Source organism: Odontesthes bonariensis, chromosome 5 (genome assembly GCF_027942865.1).
Source record: "Odontesthes bonariensis isolate fOdoBon6 chromosome 5, fOdoBon6.hap1, whole genome shotgun sequence".
NCBI lineage: Eukaryota > Metazoa > Chordata > Actinopteri > Atheriniformes > Atherinopsidae > Odontesthes > Odontesthes bonariensis.
In genome coordinates this window covers 24,389,974-24,407,350 of record NC_134510.1, presented here as the reverse complement: position 1 = coordinate 24,407,350, position 17,377 = coordinate 24,389,974, and the positions used below count along the sequence as shown (strand labels likewise).

The following is a 17,377-nucleotide window of genomic DNA, read 5'->3' as shown; positions in this document are numbered from 1 at the left end:
GAAGTCAGGGGTTTTCTCAAGCGCTTGTTGTGATTAATGCCCTTGATGGCATTCTCATGACACAGGTGTACATTAAAATCTTAAGCACTTACATGCATAAGTGAATATATGTAGTTGAGTAATGGCGAGGTGTGTGTTTGTCAGTGTGTGTAATGGGTTGATTGGGGGCATTAGCAAGGCAGAGAGAGGCTCACCTGCTGATCCAGGTGTTCCAGTCTGGTTAATTGAAGGGTTGAGGTGGGAAACCTGCAGGGGCAGGCCAGGCCCAAAACACATCCACCACTGTCTCTCTCCTGCTTACTTGGAGACCATCAGATCTGATTCCACAAACACTCTTTCAGACAATATTTGCTTTATACTTAGTACCTTTTTGTCATTTGTTGATGACTGAATATAACGTCTGGGACTATTAGTTTACTCCAAAGGCTCCTTTGTCACCCATACAGGGCTCCTCTTGTACTGGAGCCGGCCACGGTTATATCCAGTGTGTCCTGGCAAGCAAAAACCCGGTCCTGTAATGAGGATCCAAGAGAAATGTGGTTTGAGAGGAACACGGTAAGGGTTAGGCAGCACCGTCTTGTTCCTCAGAGACTCAGGGATGAATGGTCACAGCTTGTGCAGGGCCACACAGTCTGCTGCAACGCCACACAATCACAACGCCATCAGCATCACGGTGGAGGGTTACCCACTGTGGCAGAGAATCACTCTCATCAGCAACACAACCCAATCACAAAGCTATCAGTGGAGCAGAGATGTCCAGAATCTCAGGGACTCTCTCTCCTCTCCTCTTTTCTCACTCTTCATTACCTCCCCACTTACACCCTGCTCTCCATTTAATTATTTTTTTTGTCTGTACTCTCCCCACTCCTCCCTCTCCGCCTTCATCTCTCTCAACTCCCTCCTGCCCAGTGATGGATATTGGCAGTGTGATTAGTTGAGCTTGAGTCATTTTCCCATAGCATATTTTCTGTTAGCTGCCTGTCAGCCAAACAGGTTGTTCTGAGGCCTGTAAATGCAGCCAGGCAGAGGAAAAAGGAGCACTGTGACAGGGGAGCCTTGCTTTTGTTGGCTTAACGCAGCACTGCAGGGCCCAAACCTGCATCACATCCTTTCTACAGATATAACCCTTCTTTCTTTTTTTTTTGTCTATTGTGGAGTGATGGTTTACAGTTTAGCTATGTATATACAGATCAAACTCCCTTCCTGAGGCTGTAATAGATGTTAACAAATCACACATGCAAACCTCTCACTTTTGACTAATCTTACAGAAAAACGTCAGCCAGCTTTGCAGTTTTCTTCCCTTCTCCATTTTTATGGCCTTGTAGCATTTTTAAGCTCCTCTGTTGTGATTGAACAGCCTGAAAGTTTACTATTTTGATTCAGTTGCACAGCTCTCATCTGTAATGTTGATATTGAAATAGCCCCTATAAAGCCACTGTGCTCTATTTGGTCAACACGAAACTGCAGAGTGACCGGGGGGGGGGGGGGGGGGGGCGTGCTGTAGCAGCTATACAACCTTATTTCCCTGTGGAGTTGATAAAAGAACACAACGGGATGAATATTGACACAGAAGGGAGCAGTTTGGGATTTACATTTACCACGTTAGCAGAAGCAGGACTTAAAATGCATACTAAAATTCTTTCATATCTGCTGTGTGTGTGTAAATAAGCAAGTGTTTGCTAACACTACAGCTTTTTAAGCGGATATGTCAATGCTGTATTGGCACAATGTTGTTGATTTGGCCTTGTGCTTGTTTTCAGTTCGATTGTCTCTGTAAATATCACTGGTAAACACGTAGGTCATGATATAGGCTCAGGTCGTGTAATTAGCTTTTTAGCAAATAGCCTCTTTTTAGTATGGATGACAGGAGACAGTCTCTGGCCATCACCTCTCCTACGACATCTAGATTTATGGTTTTAATGAAGCGGAGGCAGTGAAGTGAAGACTGAAGGGCCTCGTTGCTCTGTTCTTCGCTGACTAATATGCTTGTAACAAAGGCTCAGTGAAACCCTTTAACAGGCACACATTTAGCACTCTCCAGATTGAAAAAATGGAGCTCTGAAAGGAAAGTGATAGACTGACTGCAGGGTCAGCTCTGAATGTTGTGGAATCAGATACCCTGGCCTCTTACTTTGTGGGGCTCAAGCGATCGCCCCCTTTTATGATTTTTTTATGAACAGAGTTTACGATCGCTCTCGATTTTATAACTGTGTCTCCTTCTGAGCAATAGTTCCTGATTAGATGAGAAATTATTTTGCACTTCCTGGAGCAGTTAAAGGTCAGTAAAATTATATAACCACAGTTCTCAGAGCTTTAGTGTGTGTGCTCTGACAATTTAGCTGATCTCTCTCCTGAGCAGCAAGCTCAAGCTATTTTATTGGCATATCCAGGCCCTTCTTGTGCGCCATGGTGTGCTTTTAAACCTGTTGGGCCAAACACTTTGACCAGCTTATTTGCTGATGCAGCTTTGTCTGCTTTCTCTGCTTCATTCATCCTCATAAAGCCACGCAGGAATCTGTCAAGGAGTTTGCTCAAAGCAGCAAAACTTTACGCATTGAATTACTTTTGCAAGATATGGCTTGGAAGATGCTTTTTTTCCCATCTGTATATGAGCCACTCGCTCATCAGTAACAAGAATAAATGTCACCCATGCCTGAAACTGAAATCAGCTACTCCATTTCCTTGTGCTCAGACTTCTTGGCTCTTACCTGTGCTGCCGGCTCCCCCCCTTACCTAAGAAGGGAGGGGGGCAAACTTGTTGCAACAGTTCCTCTGGATTCAAGCTCAAGTTTCTGGTTTCAAACTATTTTGATTCCTCTTTTCCAAATGACTCTTTCTTCTCCTGAATAGTTGCAGATTATTTCGAAAGTCAAATGTTTTAACGTTTGCGGTCTTGATAAGTATAAAATAACCCATTTTTCTTGTCCGTTTCCTCGCTTAAGCCCACTTTGCAAGTTTGAATACAGACCTTTAAAGCATTCAAAAAGCTACAAACCCCTCTGAACTCCCCCTTTCCTTGTGCCTCTATCTCTCACCCCCTCTGAGAAACGCTGAGGATGAGCTCCAAGCCAGTGAAGCATGTTTAAACGGCGCGTGAGGAGATGAATATTTGTATTGGTTTTCTGTATCTTTATTGAAAGCAACCCTCATAAGTCTCCCGTGTAATCTCTAGTCTGTTTATGCATCATTTCCCTCTGTGTGCACTCATGAATGATCTAGTTTAAATACCAAAGTAAATCACATTCTGCATACCACACCTTCACGCACACACACTCAGATCTGTACGTGTGTGCGCAGCAGACACACCTGCACCATACAGTAAAGTGTAAGCAGACAGTGTTTGTAATTATGTCTTCCTTGGGGAGATGATTGCACTTTCAGGTCAGTTTCTTTTCTTTTTTTTATTTAATTTCTTCATCCTGCAGTCTGTCTGTGTCCATCCCTTCTCCATGGTGTGTGTGTGTGTGTGTGCATGCAAATGAAGGTATTTCTCATACTGTCTGCTATCTCTCCTCTCTGAGTCTGTCTGTACTAATCTCCATCTTCCCCTGGTAAATGATTAACATTGAGAACCTGGCTGAACTATAATCAACAAACCCACAGTGAGGTAATTACCACTTTATTCCCTGTCCTGCTAACAAAGCAATTTCTCTCTCCCCTCCTTCTCTTTTCATCTGTCATGAAGCTATATCAGTGTCTTTCTGTCTCTTACCGTGTCTCTCTATTGTCTCATTGGATGCCGTCTAGCGATCTGTGTAGATTCAGAGATGCAATTGCGAGTGCAGTTGCCTGCCTTATCAGTCTTTGTAAGCATGCTTTGTATGTTTGTTTGTGGTTTGAGTGTATTATCAGGGAACAAGTTAACTTTGTGTACACTTCAGCTTTTTCATCAAAGTCACAAAACAATGCAGGGCAGTGATTTTAGTGATTTGTAAGCCTGAGAATTGGCATTTGGTGCCATTGTTGTCGGCTGAGGTTCGTTTCAGTGGAACAATAGCTCTGTCAGAGGTGTGGGTATGTGTGCTTTGGGAGCTGTCCTGCTGGTTTGCGTAAAAGGGAAGTCTTTGTTTCCTTGACAAGAAATGGAGTGTGATAGATTTCAGTTCTGGAAAAACAAAACCCATAAATGTACCAGCCCTGTGAAAACACTTAAGTCATGAATTCATTAGAGTTTTATTTATTTTTCTTAACAAGATTTCAAACTTCTCTCACAGCCAGCAGTGAAAGTGGCTTCAACTGGAAAAAATCCGACTTTTCCGGCCAGTGGCATGCGGCTGTGGGAACATTTACCAACCGCTGTGCCGGCCCCTTGTCTAAATGGGTCATTGTTTGGTTTCCACTCTTTAGTTGATTTTAGGTGTGACTAAAGTGTTCAAGGGAAACAGCAGATTATTGCCGCTGGATGCCTGTTTTTTTTTTCGTTTTTCTTTTTTAAAGGCAGTGGCACGCAGAGAGAGAATATTGTGCCACAATTTCTTTACGGAAACATTTACAGTTACATTTATTTCCTAGCATCCGTTACGTCCTTCACTTTTCATGCATGCATCCGTGTGAAACCCGTAATCCTCCATTTTGCTGGTTAGTGATATATTATGCCTTAGAATGAAACCGGCTTCATTGTTGCACAAAAAAAAATAATCTTTGCATTTGAAGCGAAGGCTGAGATACAGGAAGACTCGGGCACACTGTCTTGAAAAGGATTTTGGGGCAGAGGCCTAGCAGTAAGGACGTCTGTATTAAAATGGATAAGATAGTCACAGTGCAGCTTGGAGGTGTCGGAGCAGACATGGGGCACAAGCCTGAAAGGACGGCCGCTCTCTCCTCCTGGTCAGGATATTTAGTCAATCGATACCAATTTAACACCCAGATATTATCGCTGCCTTCTCGCATTATCACCAGACTGCATATGGACCCATCTCTTTTCCCAATTTGTCTGCCCATGCGGCCCTGTTTCTCTGTCTACACACATGCATCAATATTAGGCTGCATTAAGCTGTAATAAGTTGCATTGTATGAATGTCTCTGAGTGAGGCGGGGTGGTTGTGGAAGGAAATAAGTTTCAGTAATGTCTGCAGCTCAGTTGGCACAGTGCAGCCTGACTTTGGCACAAAATGGCTGCTGTGCCGTGTGCGTGTGAAGAGGGTGGTTATGGTGGTTAAGGGCTGTTGGTGAGCACTGAGTGGGAGTGCGTTCATTCATTCATAGCTCACAATGAGCTGTCATTGTTGCCAGTGTCAGACAAACTGTGTTGTCCTTTGATGCACAAAGCAGCAATTAAATTAGCGGGGGAAGAATTTGTAAACACGAAATGTGGGAAACGCTGTCAATTTAAGCCTGACCAAAACAATATGCTGGTTGTTTAACCAATACGCGCATTGTAGAATTTCTCACGCACGTGTGCAGGGAGAAACGGGCAGACACACACAAGTACATATAACCTCGTACAATGCTCTTTTCGCTCAGCTCAGAAAATCCTACCAAGAGGCAGCCTGGGAATTCCCAGAGACAGAAATTGAATTAGTATTGACCCAGGCAGAGCAAAAGGCTGTAGCAGGAGCCCGGATTATTGTACAAGACAAGCTCTTCACTGCCAGGAGGACACTGAGACATGTTTGCCATCATACCTCCTGTGTTGAAAGGGGCTTAAGGGCAATCGGTCAAATTTTTTTTTTTTGTGTATTTGCTCACTCTAAAACGTCTTCTCTAAACACCTTTCCCATAAAGTGTCTCCTCATTTTGTTTGCTGTGATCTATTATGAATCTAGGACAAATACTGTGTGGAAATGTACTTCTTTTGGTTCCCGAATGAGTGTTACTGACTGCAGAGCTTAAACAGTCATGACTCATGTACAACGGATAGATCATCTTTGTTGATCTTATTTTTGCTCCAGAATGTTTGGTGGTTTTGGTGAATTTCTAAGCAAACGCAGTTCTCATGAGCCTTCTCGTGGTGCTGCAGTAGTCGTGTGGCAAGTCAGCAGCTTAAAATGCACAAATTTGGAGATGCAGCGCTGTAGCGTTATCTTGAAATGGTGCAGCGTGTCACCGGATTAAAGTAAAGACCCAATAAATCTGTATAGCAGGCTTAACTGCTTTTTTTTTTTTTTTTTTTGCTTTTTCTTTACAAAGTGTCTTAAAAATGGCAAATCAGTGCTTTCAAGTGTTAGTTATTAAGATTATGAAAATATAAATGTGTCTGATGTAGTTCTGATAATAGTATAATGTGATCGTAGATTCTGCCACAGAAAGGCGTAATGAGGAATAAAAATGAATCATGTTCCAGACCTGCACCCCCTAAAGGAAACGGAAAAATGCCTAAGCAATTAAAAACATGCGCGGAGGCTGTTTGCTTTGACCTGCAAAGCTCGTCGCTTTTTATCTATTGATTAGATTTGACTAATTATGTCCTCTGTTGACCATAAATCTGTTTGTCTTGTAGCACAATGTCATGTTTTGAACACATTGCAGTACATTGTGTCTTGACTGCGATGTGTGTGTATCTAGAGCGGTGGACAAACTTTATTGGCTAATAAACTTGCTAGAAAATATAGCTCCTTTACACTTTCTGGAAACAACAAAGAGACTAAAAGTAATTAAAACAAAAACACATTCAAAGGGGTGTGAATGTTTTTTTTTTTCATTGGCTGGATACTCTTGTCTTTTACTTTTCAAGAGCCTAAAGTAACACTTCATACATTTTTTTTTCAATTATTACTGCAGTTATTATTATTATTGTTATTATTATTATCATTATAATGAACAGTTCCTGAATCCTGCGCTTTGAGACAAATGTTGCACTAAATAGATATTAAGATTTTTTTGTTTGTATTATTCTTTCTTTTTTAGGGAAATTTCCCATGGTAAAATAAAAACTAATATTATTTTGTCATTGCCTCACTGAAGTATGGAAGCGCAGCATACTTCTGCCTCTGTTTCTTTGTTGTTGTTGTTTTTTTTGCACACATATACCACACACACCACAAATTTTTTTATTTTTTTTCCCCGTCAGCCCCTAGAGATAGTAAAAAACATTAGACCTGCAGTGGAGGGAGTGAGGGATGGAGGATGTGTTAAGGAGAGGGTGGTGGGGAAAGAGTCAACAGATTTCAACTCCCAAAACAGCTCAGGAAGGCCCTCAGGGATGGAGGGATGAGGAGGGAGAGAGAGAGAGAGAGAGAGAGAGAGGGGAAGAAAGGATGTCAACGGGTATTACTATCACTGTCAAAAAGAGGCGTGAGGAGCGAACCCTTCCTCCACCCCTTCTACACACACACACACGCACACACGAGCGTGGTGACGCAGGCTTGTATACAGGTGTCGTAAAGAGACGCGTACATACTACCAATGGTACAATCACCCTGCCTGCACACACACGTAGCTGCTCAGAGAAAACTCGGGGAAAGAGCCTGAGGAGGAATCGCAATCCATTTAGAACTGACGCCGCTTTCTGGTTTGCGTTGCAGCAGAGCGTCTTTACCTGAGTGAAAATAAATTTTAAAAAAGGACAAAATGTAGGAACATACGCTCATTTAAAAACACCGACACTCAGATTCTTTGAGACTAACTGGAGGAGGATGTGCGCAAGCATATTTAGATGTGTTATTTTTGTAGCTGTAACCAGTACCACGTTTTGTGTGTGTGTGCCTGCGTGTAATAAAGCCCAGTTTGATCCCTGTCTCCCGGTACTCTGACTGCTATTTTTCTCTCTGTTCCCATGTTTTCCTTCATTCTGTTTTTTTTTTTCATAAAAAAATTTTGCACTCAACATTTAAGCCCCTATTGTGTACTATATATGTTTATATATGCACATATATGTTCTACCCCTGCAGGCAGATTGTGAAGTGAAACATTGTGCAAGGAGCAAGTTTTTGTTTTTTCCACATCCTCATGAAAACTGCCCGTTTTAGATTGATTGTTCGTTGTCACTTTCGTAGGTGTATTTGTTTAAATTTGTCACAAACGATAAGGCTTATGTAATCTACAGTCTTAAAGCATCTGGAGCGGTGGTTGTATTTCGTGCTGAAAGGAAGAGGAGAAATAGCCTTGTCCCAAATCTCCATAGTCGTGGCCTTGTAGCAGGAGAACTCATGAATCTCATTGCTCCCCTATTCAGCTGCAAATGGAGTTCTTGTAAATAGTGCACCTCTCAAAACACTGGAGCAGACACTCTATGTTTATGATTGTGGATTAATATGTATGTTTGCCTAAAATACACTTAGTGGCAAATGCCTAGTCATGAAAGCCTCAAAGCCACATTTTGAAAAACTTTTCTTCAGAACAGAATATTGGTCAGAGAAGTATTGTTCTTCATCAAAGCTACAAAGTTAATGGATGTTTGTGGTATCCGCATAGTTTGCATCTGATTAACAGTAACTATTAATCATGTAACTAAGCAAAAGCTTTGCTCACAGTCACACATACCTTACTGCCTATGGGTTAATCTTGTAATTTTGGGGTCATTGTGGTTCATTACTTAAAGCGCCGACCAGTCATCTTTAATCCCAAATTAATCAGTTAATCCTGTCTGCACCTCTCCTCATGACCCTCACCACTTCCTTCCTTTCTAACCAACCCCCATCCTCTTCGCTCTTATTGTGTCTGAACCTTTCATCCGTGTTGTGGAACTCTGGCCTGAAATGACCTTTCTAAGAAAGTCGGGGGCTTCAAGGTCGACCGTGTCATCCAGTTCTATCAGCACAAGTGTCATGAAGATTTATCTTAACTCAAAATTGAAGTAATGTATTGGTGCTGAAAATACTATGCAGAGTATTTTAATAGCAAAGAATAAAAATGCTAACTCTTGCCAAATGCACTCTGAAGACTTGCTGGGGAAACAAATCTGCAATATTGTTTCTTGGCTCTTTTGATTGACCCTCTACTGTATGTTCATGAGGGCGGAGTGGGGCGGGCGGAGTGGGGCGGGTGGGTGGCTGTGCGTGACAAGAACAGGACAAAGCTGGATGCCTTGAGGAGGAATAAAGTGGACCTTCCATACCCCCAACACACGGAGTGATATGAATCTCAACCGATGTGACGGAGAAAGATGGAAAGCCAGAGAGAAGCATGGATCGGCTACGAGTGCGAGAGAGGGAAGGGGCAGTTTAGACTCCTGGGATTCCAAAGCAGTGACCGTGAAAGTGCTTAGATAAACAGAGAGAAAGAGGGAGGGAGGGAGGGCAGAATGGGTAAAAAAAAAAAAGTGGTGGAAAAAGCAGTGAAGGGAGGAGAGGATGGGAAGGTGTAGGCACGCTGAGTGTGGAAGGATATGGGACCTGTGGAAGATGGGGTGAAAGACAGCACAAGGGAGTGAAACCAAGAATAGAAGTTTTTAAATAAGTTGACCAGGAGTCAGAGGGACTGAAAGCCGCCAGCTTACTCTAGTTACACCTCAACTCTTCTGCCTCTCCAATGTATCTCTCCATCTTCTCCTTTCCTCCCCTCTATTTAAATTATTCAGGCCAGTTGGATGTATTAGAGCAGGTTTCCTTGACATGTCTTAACTGTGTGTGTGTGTGTGTGTGTGTGTGTGTGTGTGTGTGTGTGTGTGTGTGTGTGTGTGTGTGTGTGTGTGTGTGTGCGTGTGTGTGTGTGTGCGTGTGTGCGTGCGTCTGTGTGTGTGTGTGTGTGTGTGTGTGTGAGTGTGACTGACAAACTGAAAGGTAGATTTAGCCCAACAACTAGCCATTCCTCCACTAACAACCACCTCGTCATCAGACACAAGTAAAGTGAGAGGGAATGTATACGTGGGATAAACAGTCTAAGCTGCCCATCCAGCACTGACCTTCACATCATAGACATCAAGACTAAAAGCGCGTGCACGAATGAGAAAGAAACTACATCAAAACTGTGACCCACTTTGTCAATGATGGATTCTCAAAGCTAAGTCTGATTTATTTGCTGAGTGTATGTGCTTTGCGAGTGCCCTTTCCACTGTAGTGACTGTATCTGATTAAATATGTCTTGCATGTCCAAGGGGTTGCTTGCATGTTCTCCTTAACCCACTTACACAGGTGGGCTAAAAGACCTCAGCCGAAGCTATTCATGGTTAAGTTCAGTCAGATAAAAGAGAGTGCAGGGCATGCATGGGCTGCCGGGATGCACTCCAGAAGGGGGAGGAAAAAAAATCAAAAGTACAAAAGGCGTTTATCATGCAATGTGAAAAATATTACATTCTTTTTATTTTCCTTTTTTCTAATGTACTTTGGCTTTGATATATATTAGCATTCCTACAAAGATGGGTTTTGGTTGATTGAGAGCTAATTTGTAGTACCGATGTCCGTAATGTGCCCAAAATAGAACCTTTCGTGAGTTTTCAAAGCATCCATCACCTTTCATTGCTCATTATTTGGTTCTAAGTGTGTCAGGTTTTCAAAGCTGAGTTGAATGTGGACATTACATTTGGGGAACTGGAAAGAGCCAATAGCTAGAGGAGAAAGTTACTGTTTTATGTTTCCGTATACCAACGATACGCGTAATATGAATAGGTGCTTTTGGACCAAACAGCTCTGGAGACTCCTTACTGGCACTAGGAAGCACCCATAAGAACTAAATGTATTCAGTAATGTTGTGGTAGCCTGGTGGCTGGCACAGAAGTCAAGATTATGATGCTTTTCCTTCATACAGACTCAATAAAGCATTGAGCATAAAGTTTTTCTTTTCTTTTCTTTTCTTTTATGGCTGACGTTTGGAGTTTTTCCTGATGTTTAACTGAAGTGGACTGATGGGGCTGCAGTCATGTGCTGGAACAATCTTCATACATATACGCTGTTTGAAGCGACGACCTGTTGGTTATGACGCTGACTGTTCCTGTTGTTCTTGGAGTGTTTAGATGCAGAAAAAGCCTACAGAGCAGGCAGGAAATGTCAGGTTTAGGCACCAAAGCTCCATAATTAGGGTTAGGTAAAGATTATTGTTTATTTCTTTGATTTGAAAACTTTGTAATATTTGTAAAGATTTTTTTTAATTTTTTTATTTATCTATGTTTTTTTATCTATGTTTTTGCTTTTAGTAGAAGGTTTTTATGTTAGGCTCATTCGTATGCTGTTGTTTATCTGTGTACACCAGCATGCTTATGTAGTTACCAATTTCAATATTAAGATACCATCAACCTGCCAGAGACTCGAGATGAAAATGACCCTGAATAGCTTAAATCAAATTCAAACATTTTACACGACTGACTTAAGTGCTCACGTCAAGCATAAATGTGAACTCCCAATATTTTACTCTGGTGACTGAAACCAGAGAATGTTTTGCATTTGTGCTGATAAGAAAACACTTGGACGATGGAAAAATGATTAATTATATTTCTGTTGATCACACAATTGTATCTGTTTTTAACCATCGGGTTACTACCACTATTATGGATCATTTTTTCATCTAACTTTTTCTTTAATGGGAGTTATGCTGGTGGATTGCAACTCTATATGGCAAGCACTTTATATAACTGCTGCTTACCACAAAGTTATTATTAATTATTCTAAACACCTGGGCGCATTGTCGTACATATATGTTCGGCGAACGATTTTGACACAGCGGATTTGCTGAGTTACCAGTTTGCAGCAATGCTGTTTGATGGATTTTCTAGATAGATTGAATCATCGCTTTTCGAAGCCACCTATCATAGTCGTAATCTCGTCCCTTCATCTCGTAAGTTGGTCCTGTCAGTGTCTGAGCGGTAAGGTTCAGTAGCTATATTCAACTTTATGTATCCGAGCCTGGCACCTGTACAAATCAGCCCTGTATTTACGCTGCAGCTCCATTTAGACCACTGAAACATGGAGAGCAGTCATTACTCTGAGGTTTAGGCTGTCTGACAGTGGGATGCAGGAAAAAGACGGATGGAGCGAAGGATGAATGGGTGGGGTGTTGGCTTGGCACCAATCCCAGCTACGGATTGGTGGTTGTCTTGGTAACGGCACGTCTGACCTTATTTACCCCCTTGTACACCCCCTTGTTGAACGTGCACGCCGTTTTTCGCTCGTGCACATTTCTTTAGCCACACACACAGTCCCCGTCACTCTTCTCTGCATGCGAGTTGAAACTCTTGTTCCCTCTTTTTCTTCCCTCGCGCTAAGCTTAAAAATGTGGCCACCTCCACATAGCACAGGTAGGAGTCAATGCGACTTTTTTCTGCTGCAGTGCTGGTGGTCAAAGTAGGGCCACATTTCACCGTACAGTGCCTCCTGTGAAAAGGAGAAATAAAAGGACTGCAGGACTGCACTCTGGCCCATTTACTGTATGTCGTTCACAGTAATTTCATACCTCCTAGAAAAGTCACTGGAAAGCTTATTTTAGGATCAGGCTCGACCACACAGGAGCAATGGTGCCTATGCCTGAGAGAGCTTTGCCACAAGAGGAGATGATGGTTTCTGCAGACCTGCAGCCATGTCAAAATGGTCCAGATGAATTTGTTCCCAAATTCTCTGGGCTTGAATCGGGCAATTTTCCTCAGCTCTGCTGGCCGTAGCTATACATCCTGTTGTGCTGCTGAGTCACACAGAATGTACACACGCATACACACACACCAAACAGACCTATGCCATAACAGGCAGAAAATAGGGTCTGTCTTTACTTGTGGATGAGAATCCTTTTGGCCTTGAAGCAGCAGGTGGCCGTATATCTGTGTGTTTTATCTGTGTCTGCAAATTGATAGGAATTTGTGGTGCCTGAGGCAGCCTGCTGATCCACACAGTTTGAATTAAGAGTAGTGTGAATGGCCTGTGCCTTCTGGTCATATAATTGAGTCTACAGAGAAAGAAATGTGCAACCAATCACTTCATTAAGGTGTCACATATACACCCCGACTCCATAGAGGTAAAAATTTACCAAGTTAACATCCCCAATTAATACTTTGTGACTGTTTAAATGTGTACCTGTGTTCCACTATCTTCTTGAGAACAGAAGTATTTTGTTCAGTCATTGCCAAAGTTGAGATAACGTTCCTGGTCTCAAGGCATATTAATACAAATGTGTATGCTCAGAAGTTGCATGTCAAGAAATGTGGCGAAAAGAGTTCACATTCCATCCACTTGAGAAGGTTACAAGTCACAGAAAAGAAATCAACAGTCTGGTGTACAGCACAGTTGCACATCCTGCTGACCTTCAGGAAAGCAACAGCACACACTTACAAGCACACACACTCCTGCCTAGGCATACCAAACAGGAAAGAGTAGATAAGAACAACAGCTTGTTCCTCTCAAGTCCATCTTTCCTGTCCATGATGAGGTATTTATCATGTGTTTGACCACAGTTTAATGAAGCCGAGAGTCTACAGAGGTGGAGTCCACAGACTCTTGAGGGTGTGAGGTGGAAGGGGGTGGAGCCAGCTTTTTGGAGCCAGCTGGGCAGGCGAGGTGGTGAGGGGGCCACAGATGGTCATAGATGGGGGGTAACATCCTTGTTTATGTGCGTTGAGGGGAGTAAGCACCAGGATAGACACAACAGTTGTGTTTGGGCTGTGAACACAGCACAGCTTTGTGTTGGTGTGAAGGGGGGCACAACTAGGTGAACGGGGGGTTGTCCTAATTCCGTTTTGTTTTCCATCTATGTGGAGAGAGATCAAGTTGGAGAGAAGAAATGGTGAACCAAAAGATTCAAGCCTCGTAAAACTCATAGAGGTGATGAAGTGTGTTCCTCTCGTTATTTGACTTTTTTCTTTTTTCCTCTGAACACAGGATAGCCTGTGGTCTAAGAGGTCACTGAAACTTTAGAGACCTCAAGGAAACACTGTTCTCTTTCTTCAGCAAACTGTCTGACATCCATTGTCTTCCTGAACTATCTTTGGGCTCTTTTTTGTCATTACTTCTCTCATCCTTTTTCATCAGTGATTCCCAACAGCACAATGCTGCTGTTCCCACAAAAGGCTTTCCAGGTCTGGATTTATACATCTGCCCAACATCATAATTCTTGTTTCTTCCTCATCATGATTATAGTTCAGAGGTCTGCTCTCTTTGAGTTTCCCCTCAGACCTTCTGCTGTCATACCTGTTGAGTTGAGTAATGTGAGTTAGTGCCTGAGCATCACCAAAAAGAAGTGCTAAAAAACAATAATACGTCTCCGTGAAATACCAGTGCTAGTGTGGAAAACTGGCACTGCTCCATAAAACTGCTGATCTGAGTGGTGGAAGCCCAAAAGAATTAGCAAAAGCTTTTATAAAAGATTAGCAGAACCAATAGAAGTATGAGGCTTCTCAGAAGGGAAATACACTGCTACATCATGACAGAAAATGAATCACTGAGCACTCATCGGCTGGAAATGGCAGGTGGGAGAATATGTCAGCATTTTCCAGCCTCAACAACCTGACGAGGTAGCTTACCGGCTAACTGAGTTGTTAATGACAATGACGTAAAGCAGTTTTCTTCCGGAGATTTGCCATCACAACTCACTGCAAAACTATTCAGTAAATGAAACCGTTTGTACTCTGGCAGAATGGAGTCTTATAAAATTGTATGGTGCAACAAAACCAATATGACTGTTGCTTCCACTTTCTTCAAAAGCTAGCCAAGACCATTTGTAGCTGGTCAAAAGCACATTTTTGTCGAAGCTCATCAAAGGTGAACCCTACATGAAAGCTTAGCACATATTTACATCGTAGAATGAGCTGAAGTTTTGTTGTTTTTGTTGCAGGTCTGACCTGTTCCTTATGACGACATTACAGTGACAACTCCATTACTGATGCTGTGAATACATTGCTTTATTCACTGAGACTAATGACTCACCTCGCGAAGACTTGTCGTAATCGCACCCAATCTTTGAAAAGAAAGCTGAAATATGCAACGCTGCCTCACAAAGTCAGACTCCTCGCAATCACCAAAGATCCACCCAATGTTTTCCAACAACACTTACCACAGTGTCTGTAACTGTATGTGTAGCCAAGTCAGGGTGACCACAGAGTGCTGTGCTCAGTCAGCATACTACCTTGAGTAAGTGGTCACCCTGCTGCGACTGAGCACGGAAGAACTGAGGCTCATCCAAGCCCTCTGGCTTCCCAGCATCAATGCAAGGAACCAAAAGGCTCTTACTGGGGGGTGGTTAGTGTACCATCACTAGCAGAAAGATTTGTATTAACACTACTGCACACACCGCATACATTTCCTGTATTTATTCAGGATGCACTGTACAGTGTGGGCATATTATTAGCATTTTCTTTGTGGTATATTTTTATCCCCGATATTTATGTGCAGTACATTTGTTAAGAGCCCCGTTGTATTTGGGATTCCAAGTATGCAGCTGCTGTGAACGATCGAGTATCTGTTCTATATTCCTGAGGCTGTGTTGCAAGATTGTTGCTCCTTTAATTATTCTCTCATATTAAAGGATCAAAGGTCTCTGCCACAGTCAACCCCCTGCATTTCATTATAACTACATACACACACATCTATGCCTCTGTTTGCACACGCGTTCACATCTGCAGGATATCAGCTTTGTTCAGTTTTTGAATTTCCAAAACAATTTCCTGTGATCATGACGGGATAAATTTTGGAGTATTCAGGTTTTTCACCGAATCATTTTATTTTCAATTCGGCTCCTCTGTAAGATTTTTCTTTATCAACCACAAGTTTGCACCGGTCCTCAGGAGGGTGTCACTGATCACCCTGTGGCAAGAGGGATGGAGTATGTTTTTCTTCTCCTGAAGTACTTTCATGTCCTGCTGTGTGTGTGTGTGTGTGCGAACATGTGTTTGTGTGCCGTGAGTGCACGTGCGTGTTTTCGCCGTCTCCCCCTGCTCAAGCCAACTGGACGCAACCAGTCCTCTTTGTTGCGTTTGTAGAGGATTCTCCCACTGATAGGCTGCTGTAGTGCTCTCTTCTCAGACACCCACAGCTCCTCAGTGCTCCTACGATGCCCCTGCGCTGTCACCACTCTGCTGCTTTTTTGGCTGGCAGGAGGGGAGGATGCTGAGTGTAATTAGGGCGTACCCAAACCTACCAGGGCCGGAGACGAGGAAGGGGAAGAAGGAAGGGAAGAGGAGGGAAACAGGGATGACAGGTTGACATCAGTTCAGCACACAGACTCTGTAATTGCTGGCGTGCATATGGTGCAGGCTGAGGTTGGAGGCTTGTGGGATGTAGGGGGTCAGGTTATATAGGATATGCAGTCTCCGAAAGCAATAGATGCCGGATGAGTGCATGTCAACCAAGTGAGGAAAGACGACGGAGAAGATGGAGTAGAAGAGCAGGATAAGGAGGAATACAGGGAAGGTTTGGACGGGGGGGGGGGGACCTGAGCTGCAAGAAGGAATCTTGAGATGAATGACGCATAGCAGGGTGTGCAGCATATTGACACAGCACGTGTCTATTGTAACATGCACAGACACTTCAACCGTAAAACATTCTCTGCCTCAGAGGTGTCTGAAAAAGCACCACAGGTGGTACGAAGAGAAACGGGCTGTGTGTGTGTGCTTGTGCTGGTTCACACGCTGGTTAGTGCTGGTTTAGTGTTCATCTAACCACACAATCAAAGCACCTCTCTGCTGCAATTAGCGCACACAGGTAATAGAGCTATTGGACATGGCCATGCACAAACACACACAGAGGGGATATTGATCATGGAAAGGTGTGTATGTGTCCTGAGTCCTGAGTGAAGGATTATGATCGATGGTGCCTTACCCTGATGATAAATAGTCAATTCCAAGTGGTAGCTGTTGAGCAGGAAGCAGCTTTGGCAAGACCTGCCTCCTTGGTCTCGCCAGCATCCCCAATAAAACACGCGCACACTTGAGTTTCCACTTTTCTGCTTCATTCTTTCACTAAGAAATATGCCCCCATTGCAGTTTCATTGTTTCTATTTTTCTACTATGATAGAAAAGGTGGAGATATACTTTAGTTTTTTTCTTGTCATTTCACCTCTCATTGCTCCATCTATCTTTGATACTCTCATTTTTCTGTTTTCATCAGTTGTGACACCTCCTCCTCTTGCTTCTCTGCACTCATTTTTCCTCCCTTTTTATTCTTTTGCTCTCTTCTTTGTCCAACTACTTAACTTGAGACTACTCTGCCATGCACCACCACCTCCAACCCTTCCCCATTCCACACTCCTTTTCCCTCCCATGTTCCCCTTCACTGACTCCCAGCGTTCCCTTCCTCTCTCCTCTGCTCTGTCACCCCTCTATAAAGACTCCCACTGACGGACCGAACCTTCTTCCTGAGCCACATTCTGCCCCTCGTTCTCCTCTCTCTTGCCCCATGCAAAGAGAAGACCAATTAAAGTCCGTCTGCTCTTCCTCCTCTCCGTTGTTCTCCTCTCTGTGTGTCTGCACTCAGACTCTCTGGGGTCGCTAATTAAAACACTTTACTTTCTTTTCTCTTTAGTTCACTTTATTCACCAATTCATCTTACTTTTCTCTTTTTATTTGCAATTATGTTTTCCTTTTGCCTTC

At 43.0% G+C, this 17,377-nt stretch overlaps 1 protein-coding gene across 2 annotated transcripts in view; it reads left to right on the top strand.

Moving 5' to 3' along the window:
- Positions 1 to 17,377, top strand: part of efna4 (ephrin A4) — a 32,691-nt gene that overhangs the window by 1,069 nt on the left and 14,245 nt on the right. The gene's annotated exons all lie outside the window — the stretch shown is intronic.